The following is an 11,609-nucleotide window of genomic DNA, read 5'->3' on the forward strand; positions in this document are numbered from 1 at the left end:
ACATACAAAGTATGTATAGCTTTTAATTGGGCCGTCTTTTAAAAATAATTAAGCCAGTTTTAATGAAATACTGCTTAAGGCTGCTGGCAAGTGAAGGAGCCATCTTGTGCAGAGCATTAATAAACTGAGTCATTCGTACTAGAGGATGGCTAGCTAGCCGCATCGGCCAATTCACAGTATTTACTACCAGACAAGCTCAGTTCTCTGCCACGGGCCCAGGACCACCGTGGGGGGGTACTGAGGCAAGAGCAGCAAGTCTGGGCCTCTCCTGTTCACTGTCTCATATGGTCCTCAGCGCTGCAATGCACTCCTGGCCCTGAGCTGGATGAAGGGTTTGTCTCCTTCCAGACAGGATCACAGCAGGAATCCAAGTCCATTCACTCTGCCCATGGAAGGACGAGGTGACCAACCACAGAGGCTGGTGAGACCTTCAGAGACCTTCAGATGCCTGTGGGCATACTGGACCAGGACTGGGAACAAGTGGATGATCAGTTTCCTCTTCCTGTGTCTCAGTTTCCTCATCTACAGAGTGAAAGGTATGTGCTTGTCAACCCCATAGTATCAGTAAGATAAAAACACAGCATTATTCAAATGCAAGGTGCCGACGTGTTAATATTTCAAACTCAACACGAGGGCAGTACACACCTTAAGCTAACACAATGTTATGTATCAATCGCATCTCAATAAAATAGGAAGAAAAAAAGATAAGGGTAGTCATTATTTTATTTTTGACATTTATTTTTGAGAGAGAGAGAGAGCGTGAGCAGGGGAGGGGAAGAGAGAGAGGGAGACACAGAATCCGAAGCAGGCTCCAGGCCCTGCGCTGTCAGCACAGAGCCCGATGGGAGCTCGAACTCACGAACCATGAGATCACGACCTGAGCCAAAGTGGGACCCTTAACTGACTGAGCCACCCAGGTGCCTCAGGGGTAGTTGTTCTTTAACAGCACATGACCATCTCTACACAACAAAACAAGGCATTTAGATAAGACTGTTTTTATATTTTCGGTAGCAAGAAGTATTTAGAGGCAAAGGAATGTCTGGCTTGGGTTTTAGTCAAAGGGATGGTTGACACAGTCTCCCATTCAGAAATCTTTACAAACCTGCTGACTTCCACCAAAACCAGAGATGGGCATGCTGCCGTGCACAGGTCTGTTCCGACAAGATGCTACAGCAACGTTTCTTGACGGAAGGGGCCTGTGTGAGACTCCCCTTGAATAAGGGAGGAAGCTGACAAGCCCCCACATTACCCTGTTTATTTATCCCCAGTGACTGGCTACATCATGAAATGCTCTCCTCCAGACTCCTAGGAGAGGAGTGCCGGATGGCTCAGGAAGTTAAGCATCTGACTCTTGATTTCAGCTCAGGTCGTGATCTCACAGTTTGTGAGATGGAACCCCTAGTGGGGCTCTGAGCTGGCAGCATGGAACCTGCTTGGGATTGTCTTTCTCCTCTCCCTTTGCCCCTCCCCCTGCATGCTCATGCGTGTGCTCTCTCTAAAAATAAATAAACATTTAAAAAAAAAAAAAAAAAGAGTCCCAGGAGAAGAAAATAAGCCATTTACCCTCTCTTCCTTTCTAATGAGGAGAGGACATTGTAGCCCCATAAAATGAAGGAGAATACTAGTAACTCAGGGAACTTTCTCCTAATTCCACAGTGAGAAAAGCTGGTACTTTTAGATGTCTGTAATCAGCAAGGTGAAAGATTAGAGCAGTGGCTTAGATTGGATCACGTGAACAGCTGTCATATATTAGCCTTTGCTATTTGCCAGGAGGGCACTTCATAGCATGAGTTAATAATCTTCACCACAACCCTATGAGGTAGGTAGTAGTATTCCCATTTTACAGAAGAGGGAACTGAGGCTCAAGAAGTAAAGCAACCTGAATTGCTTGAGGTCACAGTCCCAGAGGTCACAGATGTCAGAGGCAGGATTCCTCCACCCCAGGTCTGCAAACATGGGGGCCCTGGTTCTTGTAACCCTTCCTGGTCCTCCCTCGCCCTTCTCCTTCCCCTGGGACTCTTGATGCTCTGTCTAGTGTCTCTTTATTCTCACAGCTGAGGCTAATGTAGTTGAAGTTTCCATCAACTTCCCAGGCCTGCACTCCCAGGACACAATACTTCCTAGTCAAAAGGCAACTTCTGGGGCAGAAAAAAAAGCTGCCTTTATTCACAAATCACTTCCAGATCTGACAGCCCTGGTAAACAGGGAAAGCATAATACCTGAATGTTCATACAGCACTAAGGAAGGAAAGGGACCAAACTTGGCTCCATTCTTGACTCTCCAGAATGGGGAGGCGGCGGCAAGCCTTGGTGTGGGGAGGGACCCCGGATCCGGCCTAAACCAGGGCCTGAGGGGCAAGACCAACCAAGGGACCTTGGACAAAGGAGCCGAACTGGAGGAGTGAGGGGGTGACCCAGTGGGGGCCAAGAAGCCATTTGTCTGGATGCAGCAGAGGAAATTGGCCAGGTGTAAATGGTGATGTGGACGTGAGAGAACAGCAACTGACTTTGAAGTAGGGAAACTTTATTGCGATTTGAGAGGCTGCTGGGAATCTCTGCGGGATCCTGAGGGGCACCTAAAAGAAGAGGGGCGGGGACCCCTGGGCTGCGGGAGGCGCGCCGATCCCCGCTCCCCCGACCGCCTCCAGGGGGCGCCCGCGGCGCAGGGCCGGAGGAGAGGCCAGTCGGTTCGCACCTGGCTGAATAGCGTCGTGACACCTGAGCCGGGCACCTAAACTCCCTGCGGCCCCACAGCCCCCGCGACAATCTCTCTAGGCCGGCTCGGAGGCGTCCATCATGCAAGCATACCGTGTATGACGTCTGCAGCCTTTCAAAAGAGAAAAAAAGGGAGCTATAGTTAGCACCCCAAACCCCTGGAATGATGCCACTCAAGGCAAATGAATCTTTACTAACACAGGGGGCGGGGGCAGCGAAGAGGAACAAACACGTTTCGTCCTTTGGGGTTTAAAATGCTGAACTGGTGAATCCTAAAACCAAATGGGAGTATGACTCCCATCGCCAGACAACACCAGGGCTTTCCCCAGAGGAAAGCCGTGCTTTTGATGGGAGGACAGGGTGGCGAGAGGTGGCCAGCCGGAACCCCAGCCCCGAGTGGAAAGCCCGAGAATTCCGCGGCTCAACAGCGAGTCCTCTCCACCTGCGACCGCTCCTCGAGCCGCGAGGATGTTCCTGTGGCGCCACCTAGTGTCCGAGGCGCAGACAACGCCCTGGCGAGAGCTCCTAGGACCTTAGACTCAGGCCACCCGACTTTGGATTAGGCCTGTCATCCTGAGGACGAGTAACAACCTGAGGCTGCGCAAAAAGCTTCCCAAGACCCCTGTTCCTGCTGCCACCAAAACTAAGTAGAAAATTTTCCAGAATAAGTGGAATAAATGACGCCTCCTTTCAGTGAGACGTCCATGAGGTGATGTCTGGTTTTTCCTAAATACAATGGCAAGTCGATTATTAATTCATCCAGAAAAAATATAGATGCTGTCATCGTATAAACATGAGTCCTAAGCAGAACTGAGCCTCAGACCATCTGGAGGAGCCGTCTGAGAAACACTGAACTAGAATTTTGGGCGGGACAAAGAAGAAGCTTTACTTTTAATTTAATGGCAAGTTGCAGACCTCCAGAGAAGAAGATTCCACAATGTAATGGAAAGAAGAGAGATCTGGGAGTCAGGATACTGGGGTTCTGACACTGCCTCTGCCCCCAGTTATATGTGTGACCTCGACCAGGGGCAAACAGTTTTTACCTCTCACAACAATGCTGTGAGGTTCAGATTACTATTTCCACATGATAGATGAGGAAATGGGGGCTCCGAGAGGTTACCCAAGGTCAGGCAGCTGGCCAGTGTCAAAGGCAAGCTTCAGACCCACCTCAGTTTAACTCCAAAGAGCACCCTCCTTTCACAACACACCAAATCTGTCTGTTTGGGCTTCCTCACCGACACTATGGAGGGGCTGTGCAAAGTGATCACTTGGTCCCTTCCAGATATAGCAGACTCTGATCTAAGGTCTCAAGGGTCCCTTAAAACCCACTTCTAGTGCTCACAAACTCCACAGTGATAACAAAAGGGCCTTTAAAAAGGATTTATCTCCCTATAAGAACCATCGGACTTTATTTTCAGCTATGGGCAAGGAAACACCAAAACAGACATGTCGGAACATCAAGCCTCCTTTAAAATTTAGGACTGTGGGAAAGAGGAGAAAATCTGCACAGGGCATTGAGTGACAACTTATGGATCCGGGTCAGAAACCAGACCTGCGGGGTGCTGCTTATCTCTTGAGCCACTGGCCTCCCAGGGGATAATTGCCTTCTGATAATTGTTTAGACTTGATAAATACAAGAAATCAGGCAGCCGGCAGTTTATCTGGCTACCAGTTCAGATCTGGACAGAACTAGATTAAGGAGTCAGGCACATTTGCAATAACCTCAAAGATAAAGCCTTCCTATCTGAAGCAGTTTATCTCCTCCTCAAGGGTCATGTTGCCCAGTAACTGCCACCTCCAAAAGTCGGAAGGGAGAAACACACCAAAGGGCTCCAGATCAGCCCCGAGCCTTCTCTTGCTGCTAATTCTTACAGGTCACCAGCTTGAGAGCAAGGGGGTGGTACTCTGCCCTTGTCTGGAAAGCCCGGGGAAATATGTTGTCCAAGTGGGACCTGGGCAATTAGGCCCCGCCACCAAGGTCACCTGACTCCGAGGTCAATGGTTTTCTCATGGCTCTTCCTCTATCTCAGAGGGACAAGCTAAAGGAACCTCAACTGTCACCAGCAAAGATAAGACCAGGAACTACAGCTCAGATCTTGGATGCTGCTGAGCTGCACACTCACCATGTGACCAAAGGCCACTTAAAACTCCTCTGGACCTCAGTCTCCTCAACTCTGAACTCAAGGGTTGAAGCAAATAATCTCTGAAACCCTCATTGAGACATTTCAAGGACCTGAATCAAATAGGCAGGTACCCTTCTCCCCATCTCCCTCACTTGCACTCTCCCTCCACCTGCTTCCCAGCCTAAATTCCTCTCATTCCTTGAGCACACTTCTCTCAATGTCTGGTCACTTCCCTGCACCCTCCAACCCCTTCCATCTGCTAGCAGCTGGCTCTACCGGGTGGCTGGGGAGCACTGGAAGAGCATCCCCTCAGAAAGCAGCCCCCCTGGGAGGACCTCTGAGCACTTTGCCTGGGGTATGGACACAGCTTTTATTATCCACTCGTTACCAAGAAGTGAGGCCACCTGTTGTCCCCCCCTCCCACTCGTCTACCTTCCAAGGGCAGCTCTTCGGCTTCCATAATATTCTGCTGGGGGACAGCAGGACATCTTCTTCAGACAAACTCACTTGGGGTCAGATACTGAGGCAGCCCCACCCCTCCTTCACATGCCAGCTCTGGAGAAGGGGCTCCATTAGGAAAGCAATGCGCAGCAAACAAAAGTCTTCTTCAACTTCCCTAAAGGCCTGGCCTGACACCATCTCTTTTAACAAAAAAAAAAAAAAAAAAAAAAAAAAAAAAAAAACCCACGTTGGGAGCCTTTAGGGGACTCATAATTGAGCTGTATTCCAGGAAAGAATTTTCTAAAGAAAGGAATAAGGCATTGTTTTTCCAAGAACATTTTCTCCCTCAAGAAACTCCAAATTAACTAAGAATATTGTGCCTTATTTTCCTTTTGGTTGCAGAAGAGGCCAGGGAAAGAGTATGATCTTTTTCAGGAAAGAGAAGTCCCACGGGGTTGAGGTAAATCCTTTGTGGAGACAGAACAGTCTACTTCTTTCAGAGCTGCCCCCACTAGGCTGGCCCCACAATAAGCATTTACTAGATGTGGTTAATTGACTGGAGGCAATGGTCAGATGGATTTATTCAGGAGAGTAGATTACAAAACTGGGTGCCAGCAAAGACTAGCCAGTCCATCAGACAGGCTAGCCTACTCATCAGACGGCCTCACAGCCACCTCCCTCTCTGCCAGCCTCAGACCAAAGCCGGGGGAGAAAGGTAACATATGCCCTATCAGGAAGGCCCTCTTCTGCCCCCCGGGAGCCAGAGTGCTGTCCCTGGGTGCCTCTGTTCTGTGCCTTCCCTCTGAGCAATGATTCATGGCAGATATTAGAGAGGAAACAGCATCCTTCAATTCTTCCTACCATTTCTCTTTACAGGGTTCTTATTAAGCAGTATCTTCAAACTTATTTATGTGATGTCATGCTAGGAAGCAGTGCCACTTTCCATGAGCACCGAATTCAATATAAATAAGAGCCAAATAAATGCCACACGATCCCCATGCAGGATCTTCTTGGGGAGGCAGGACGGGGAGCCTGGATAATCCCAGAGAGAGGTGGTGAACTCCGGAAGATAACCAGATAATGGAAACTTGGCTTCTTGGGCAGTTGAAGAGCTCTCCTCGCCTCTTCTCTGAGTGATTACTCCAGGGAAGCCAGCTTCCTGCTGGAGCACAACTTCAGTATGCTCTTAGAACCAACTCAGAAGCAGGGACACAGAATCATAGGTGCTGCCCATTGCCAAAGGGCCAGGACATCACCCTTCACATCCTGTATCTGTTCTTTTTTTGGATGTTGTAAAAGACGCACAGATAGATGTCTTTTATCCCTGTTTCCATATTGAAAATGAACGGGCCGGAGAAGTAAGGAAGGAGAAGAAGCTAGCCCTGGAGCACGTCAAGGGCCAAGCACTGTGTTGGGAAATTGGTGAGGGCCCAAGCCCTCCAATTTTGGCCAGTGGGGAAAGGGAATAGTCATCACCAATTCCTTTATATTTGAATAAATGCACACATTTGAAAATGGCTTGAGCCACAACCAGACATGGGTGGGGAACCCCACAAGGTCTCCATGTCTTCTCTAAGAGCCCCTCTTTCTTCCAATCGGGTAGACCTCCTTTCATCCCCCGCTAGTTGATCATGTAGTTCCCTTTGTCTTCAGTACCTTCCCACTCTCCGCTCCCTCATTCCCGACCCCTTTCCACTCCTCGTGACTCATTTAGACATCACCCTCAAGAAAGCCTCCCCGATTCTCTCCTGTCCAATTTCAGCTGGGTGGGCACCTGGATGCATAGACATCTTGTATCTCGTTTGCCACCACTGTGTTGTAATACTCTGTTTATTTGCCTGCTTCCCCAAGTTCCTGTGAGCTCTTTGAAGACAGGGTCTTTTCCGTATTTGCACCCCCAGCATCTGTGCATCGAATTCTATGCTACCACTTGCCCAGACAACCCCTCTGTGTTCTAAAACAAAAGATGTTCCTTTCAGGAGAATGCAGGCCCATTCCTCCTACCCACCCCCTACATACGCAATTGGCCTCCAAGCAAGACCTGACCAGTATGCGACTCTCCTGTTCGAGTCGGAAGAAGATGCTCTTTCCCCCTAGTGGCTGCAGCCCTACAGCAGGCAGCAAGGCCTAGTCAGGCAAACATGAGCTGGATTTCTGTACTCACCTGCCCCTGCTTCCAGGCAACCTGCACAACTGTATTGCGTGGCCCTGCTTGAGTCAGTCACTCAGCCATGACCACGGTGGCCCGCTTCTCCTGACCTCTGGTTCAGCTTCCAAGACACCGGGCTGCTTTTCCACCCTGTTTCCTACCACTCCCCACCTAACCACAGCTGCTCATGAGATAAATAGCTGATGTGTCCTCAAAGTCACGATGCCCCCATGAAACCCAAACACAGCATCCAGGAGAGAGAGGCTGAAGACTTCCCGTTTCTTCCAGGTTCATTGCTGGCCTGCATTCAGGCCTAGGCGCGGGGGCTCGTTTGCATGGCTGGTTTGGAGCCCTTGGCAGATGAAAGTGTGCAGATAGTTTTATATGTGTTGCCTATCATTAAACCTCCCCTTCAGGGTTTCTTGTCGCCTTTGGTTTGTGTCTCAATCTGGAGCAAATTGAAGCAAAGGTTTAGGCCTCTGTGTTTTCTTGGTTTAATTAATAATTCATAATAAAATTTAATCAAGGCATAAGCTTTTGTGCAAGGTTATAAAACACTTTTATTTGCCCTGGAGATCAGAATGACCACTTTCTAAATCTGTGAAATGATTTTTTTTTTCCCAAATGAGGAAATTTTACTCTCAACTGTAAATTTCAGCTGTTTGCCATATGTAACCACAGAGAATCTGTTTATTGACTTAGTATATTAGAAGTAGTTAGGCAGGAAGAAAAATAAACCCAAACTCCAGACGGGAGAAAGTGCGGGGAAGAAATGAAGAGCTGGAGTAAAGGGTCTAGCAAAACTCTAGCCTCAGAAAATAAGGAGACGAATGTCTGAACCCGCCTCCCAAAGGAGAAGACAGGGAGAGTAACCAGATTGGGAGACAAAGACAATGCCTGGATGGTAATCACAAACTAAATCAAGATCTTTGGAGAAATAAGCCGAGAGTGCAACAGGGAAAAGGCGCCGTGAAAGGATATCAGACACTGCAAGGGGTCCCCAGGGGGGTATGGAGTCCTGCTTGTTAAAGTCCAACACAGGGCAGGTTTCCACCTGCCTGGAATAGCAGAAAGGAATTCTTGCCTAATGGCAGAGTAAGAATCTAGGCAAGGGGTAACTCAAACCCCCATCTGTGGACAAAGCCAAACCACTAGGAAAGCAACTTAGAAACACGGATTCCTCAGCATCTCCTTTAAATGCCTTATAAAGCTCTGCAGGTGACTCATGTGCAGCCAGGTTTGAGAACCAGTGTTCCAGATGACCTTTCAAGGATCAGCACTCTCTGAGATTAAACAAATTAGAGCCAGAGAGGAAGGACAAAGTTGATGCAGAAGAATTAGACACCAGCCATGGATTTAGGCAATAATGTGTGATAAGAATTACTCTGTAAGAATTCCTGTAATAACAACATGTTATCAAGTGTGTGACAACAATCCCGAAGGAAGGGAATTATGATCTTCGCTTTACAAAGGAGGACATGGAGTGTCAGAGAAGTTGAAGGGACTGGCCTAAAGCCATACTGCCGGTGAGCAGCAGGGATGGGTTTCTTCTTAGCGCACCACCAGAAGGAGACTTTGCAAAATGATAAATTGTGGCTCACAACATGCTTAGAGTACACGCATTTCTCAGTCCTCAGTGTAGCTTGATGACTTCACACTAAAACAAGGTTCAGAGAAACTAGAAGGGGGGCAAGGGAGATACCATGCGGTCCAGATACGCACACTGATGGCCCAGGGAGGCAGGAGAAATGTCTGCTCCTGACACCGTGGGACGGCAACCTGCATGGACCCCATATGGGGGACCTTGGAACAGCACCGTTGGTATCCCATGTGGACTTGCAAATATTGCCACTGGCCCACCCACCAGAGTTAACACTGATATGAGGCTGATGTCCCCAAGTTCTCCAGATGGGGAAAATTCTTCCCAACTCAGCTCTCATGCCAGGAGGCTTCAGAAAAGCCTGTCTTCAGTGTGTCTACCCGATCCCAGGTATTTCTGAGAATCCCCGAGGAACATGTCCATGTTCCAGAGGTCAGGCCTATCTGTCACTTGTCACATTGTTCCATTCTCTCTCAGTCTCCTCTGTCTCCCTCATGGCGTAGGCACAGGCCCCTCACCTACTCCCCCAGAACATAATCAAGACCAACCTATAATATCAAGATTATCCGAAGCTTAAAGATAGCAGAAGGGAAGTACAACATAGAAACAGAAAGCTTAAACCCTGGTGGGAGAGTCCGAGCTATCTTTGTTCCTATCTTCTAACTTGCCCCACATTTCAGGGACTAGCCTAACTTTCCCCCAGTTAAATGCTCTGACTGTGTCCCTTTATTAGAACCTAGGTTGCCCATACCTTGCAGGGTAAAGCAAGAGGTAGAGACATCTTAGGCTGGTCTCCAAGTCAACGGCAACTCTGCGTACAGAGAAGACAACCCCTCGCCTTATTTTACAAGCCACCTAGCTCCTCTTTGTCTGGAGTCTCTCCAGTCCAAATAGACTTTACTTGAACATGCCTCAATGCCCATTAAAGTGCTTCCTCCAAAATAAAGCACCATTTCCCTCAAGGATGAATCATATGGTTGCAATGAGTACGTCTCCATTTCTAGTTATCATGTTTCCAAAATTGTGGGGCACCAGCTAAGTTCCAACAACACCCTTTTCCCACTTCCACTGAGCAGAGCAGAAGGGGCCAGGCTCATTCCTTCTGCCCCGCATACTCTTTCTGGCAGTGGGCAGGATTGCTTTAAATGTTTGTGGGTTGGTAATTTTTGGACTCATTTGCAAGGCAAATGCAGACTATCTAAAATTAAGGTTCGGTGATGTGGGGCCCTAGCTGAGGATTTCTTTTGTTTATTTTGTTCTAAAACCACAGTCTTTCTCTACAAGATCATTATTGCAGACCTCGCAAGAGGGCTGATGGCTTTTATTCAAAGTCTGTGCTTTCCTCCCCATAAAACCTGGATGAACATGTCCTACTGGAAGGGACTGTCAAGGTGGGGTGGTTGGCTGGTTGCTGCTAAGTGCCAGTGCCGCTGGGGACAAGTCCAGGCTGGGAAGTTGGCCTGGCCTGGGGGCTGGTCTCTGTGCCAGTGTTATGGGTCACAATCCCCAGTGGGGAGGCTTTGGGCTGATTCCCCTTAGTGAAGTGTGGTGGTGGAGAGTGTTTGGTCAACTTCAAAGCCCCATGCAACTTCCTCAGCTCTTTAGTTCGGATTCAACCCAAGTCCCATCCGAACGTGGGAAGTGGGGGCAGGGAGGGGCGGTGCTTAGTAAACTAAACTTCAACTGAGTTTACTCTTGGCAAAACAGATCTTCCCGAGTCTCAGGGGGGAAAAGCGCAGCTTAGACAGATGTAAACAGGCTCTGAGACCCTTCGGACATCAAATAACACTAGCAAAACAACGTTTAGATGAGTTAAGTGTAAATCAATCAGAAACATATGGACTACATTTCCCTGAAAATACACAGGGGTTTACAAATTACAGGCACAAGGGTTTGGCAAAAATGCAATTCAGGTTTTGCCAAACCTAAAATGTTTGGAGAAGATTTAAAGAAAGTAGACTGACCCAAAATGCCTTCAACTTCGCCCATCCCTGACACTGATAATATCCCACACAACCGCAAGCATTTAAGTGCATGGGTTTTAAGAGATTTATATGTTGAATAAACTTAACTACTCACAACAAGCGGAGATTCTTTTCCAGACGAACGTTCAGAGAAAGCTGGCTGCCAAGTGTCTGTACTCGCAGAAGGCAGAAAACATCTACCTTTTGAGTTGGGCCAAGGAGATATACCTACACGTTTCAACTTGCAACAGAATGAAATATGCTAAGCTCCGAAGCCTAGAGTTGCATATTCATGGAGCACAGGCTCCACTTTTCCACAGCCCACGCTTATCTTTCTGTCTTCGCACGACTGGCGGTATGGGTCCCTGTGTAGGGACAATATGTTGATAAATTCCCTAGAGTCTCTGTTGCACGGTGACTCTCCCACATGTGGCAGCGGGCCATGACCGTTTCTGTCTCAGAGGGAGGTTGTCCCAGTGGAACTAGGGCACCCAGCACCCAAACGTTTAGCTTTTGAGACTCCAGAGTGAAGACAAAAGGTAGGGCAGACCTTACCCTGGGAGGAGGTCAAGGCCCCACACTGGCTTGGAGACAGTGAGAGCAGAAGGGAAAGAGAGG

At 48.5% G+C, this 11,609-nt stretch overlaps 1 long non-coding RNA gene across 3 annotated transcripts in view; it reads right to left on the minus strand.

The window, feature by feature from the left end:
- LOC109246222 (uncharacterized) overlaps window positions 1–11,351 on the minus strand; it is a 34,919-nt gene extending 23,568 nt beyond the window's left edge. For all 3 annotated transcript variants that reach the window (XR_008418768.1, XR_008418769.1, XR_008418767.1), the window contains exon 1: window positions 11,107–11,351. This is a non-coding gene — a long non-coding RNA (uncharacterized LOC109246222). The remainder of the gene's footprint in view (window positions 1–11,106) is intronic.
- Window positions 11,352–11,609: the final 258 nt, after the last annotated feature.

The sequence above is a fragment of the Panthera pardus genome, unplaced genomic scaffold, assembly GCF_024362965.1.
Source record: "Panthera pardus isolate Hobbes unplaced genomic scaffold, ASM2436296v1 HiC_scaffold_11, whole genome shotgun sequence".
Lineage (NCBI taxonomy): Eukaryota > Metazoa > Chordata > Mammalia > Carnivora > Felidae > Panthera > Panthera pardus.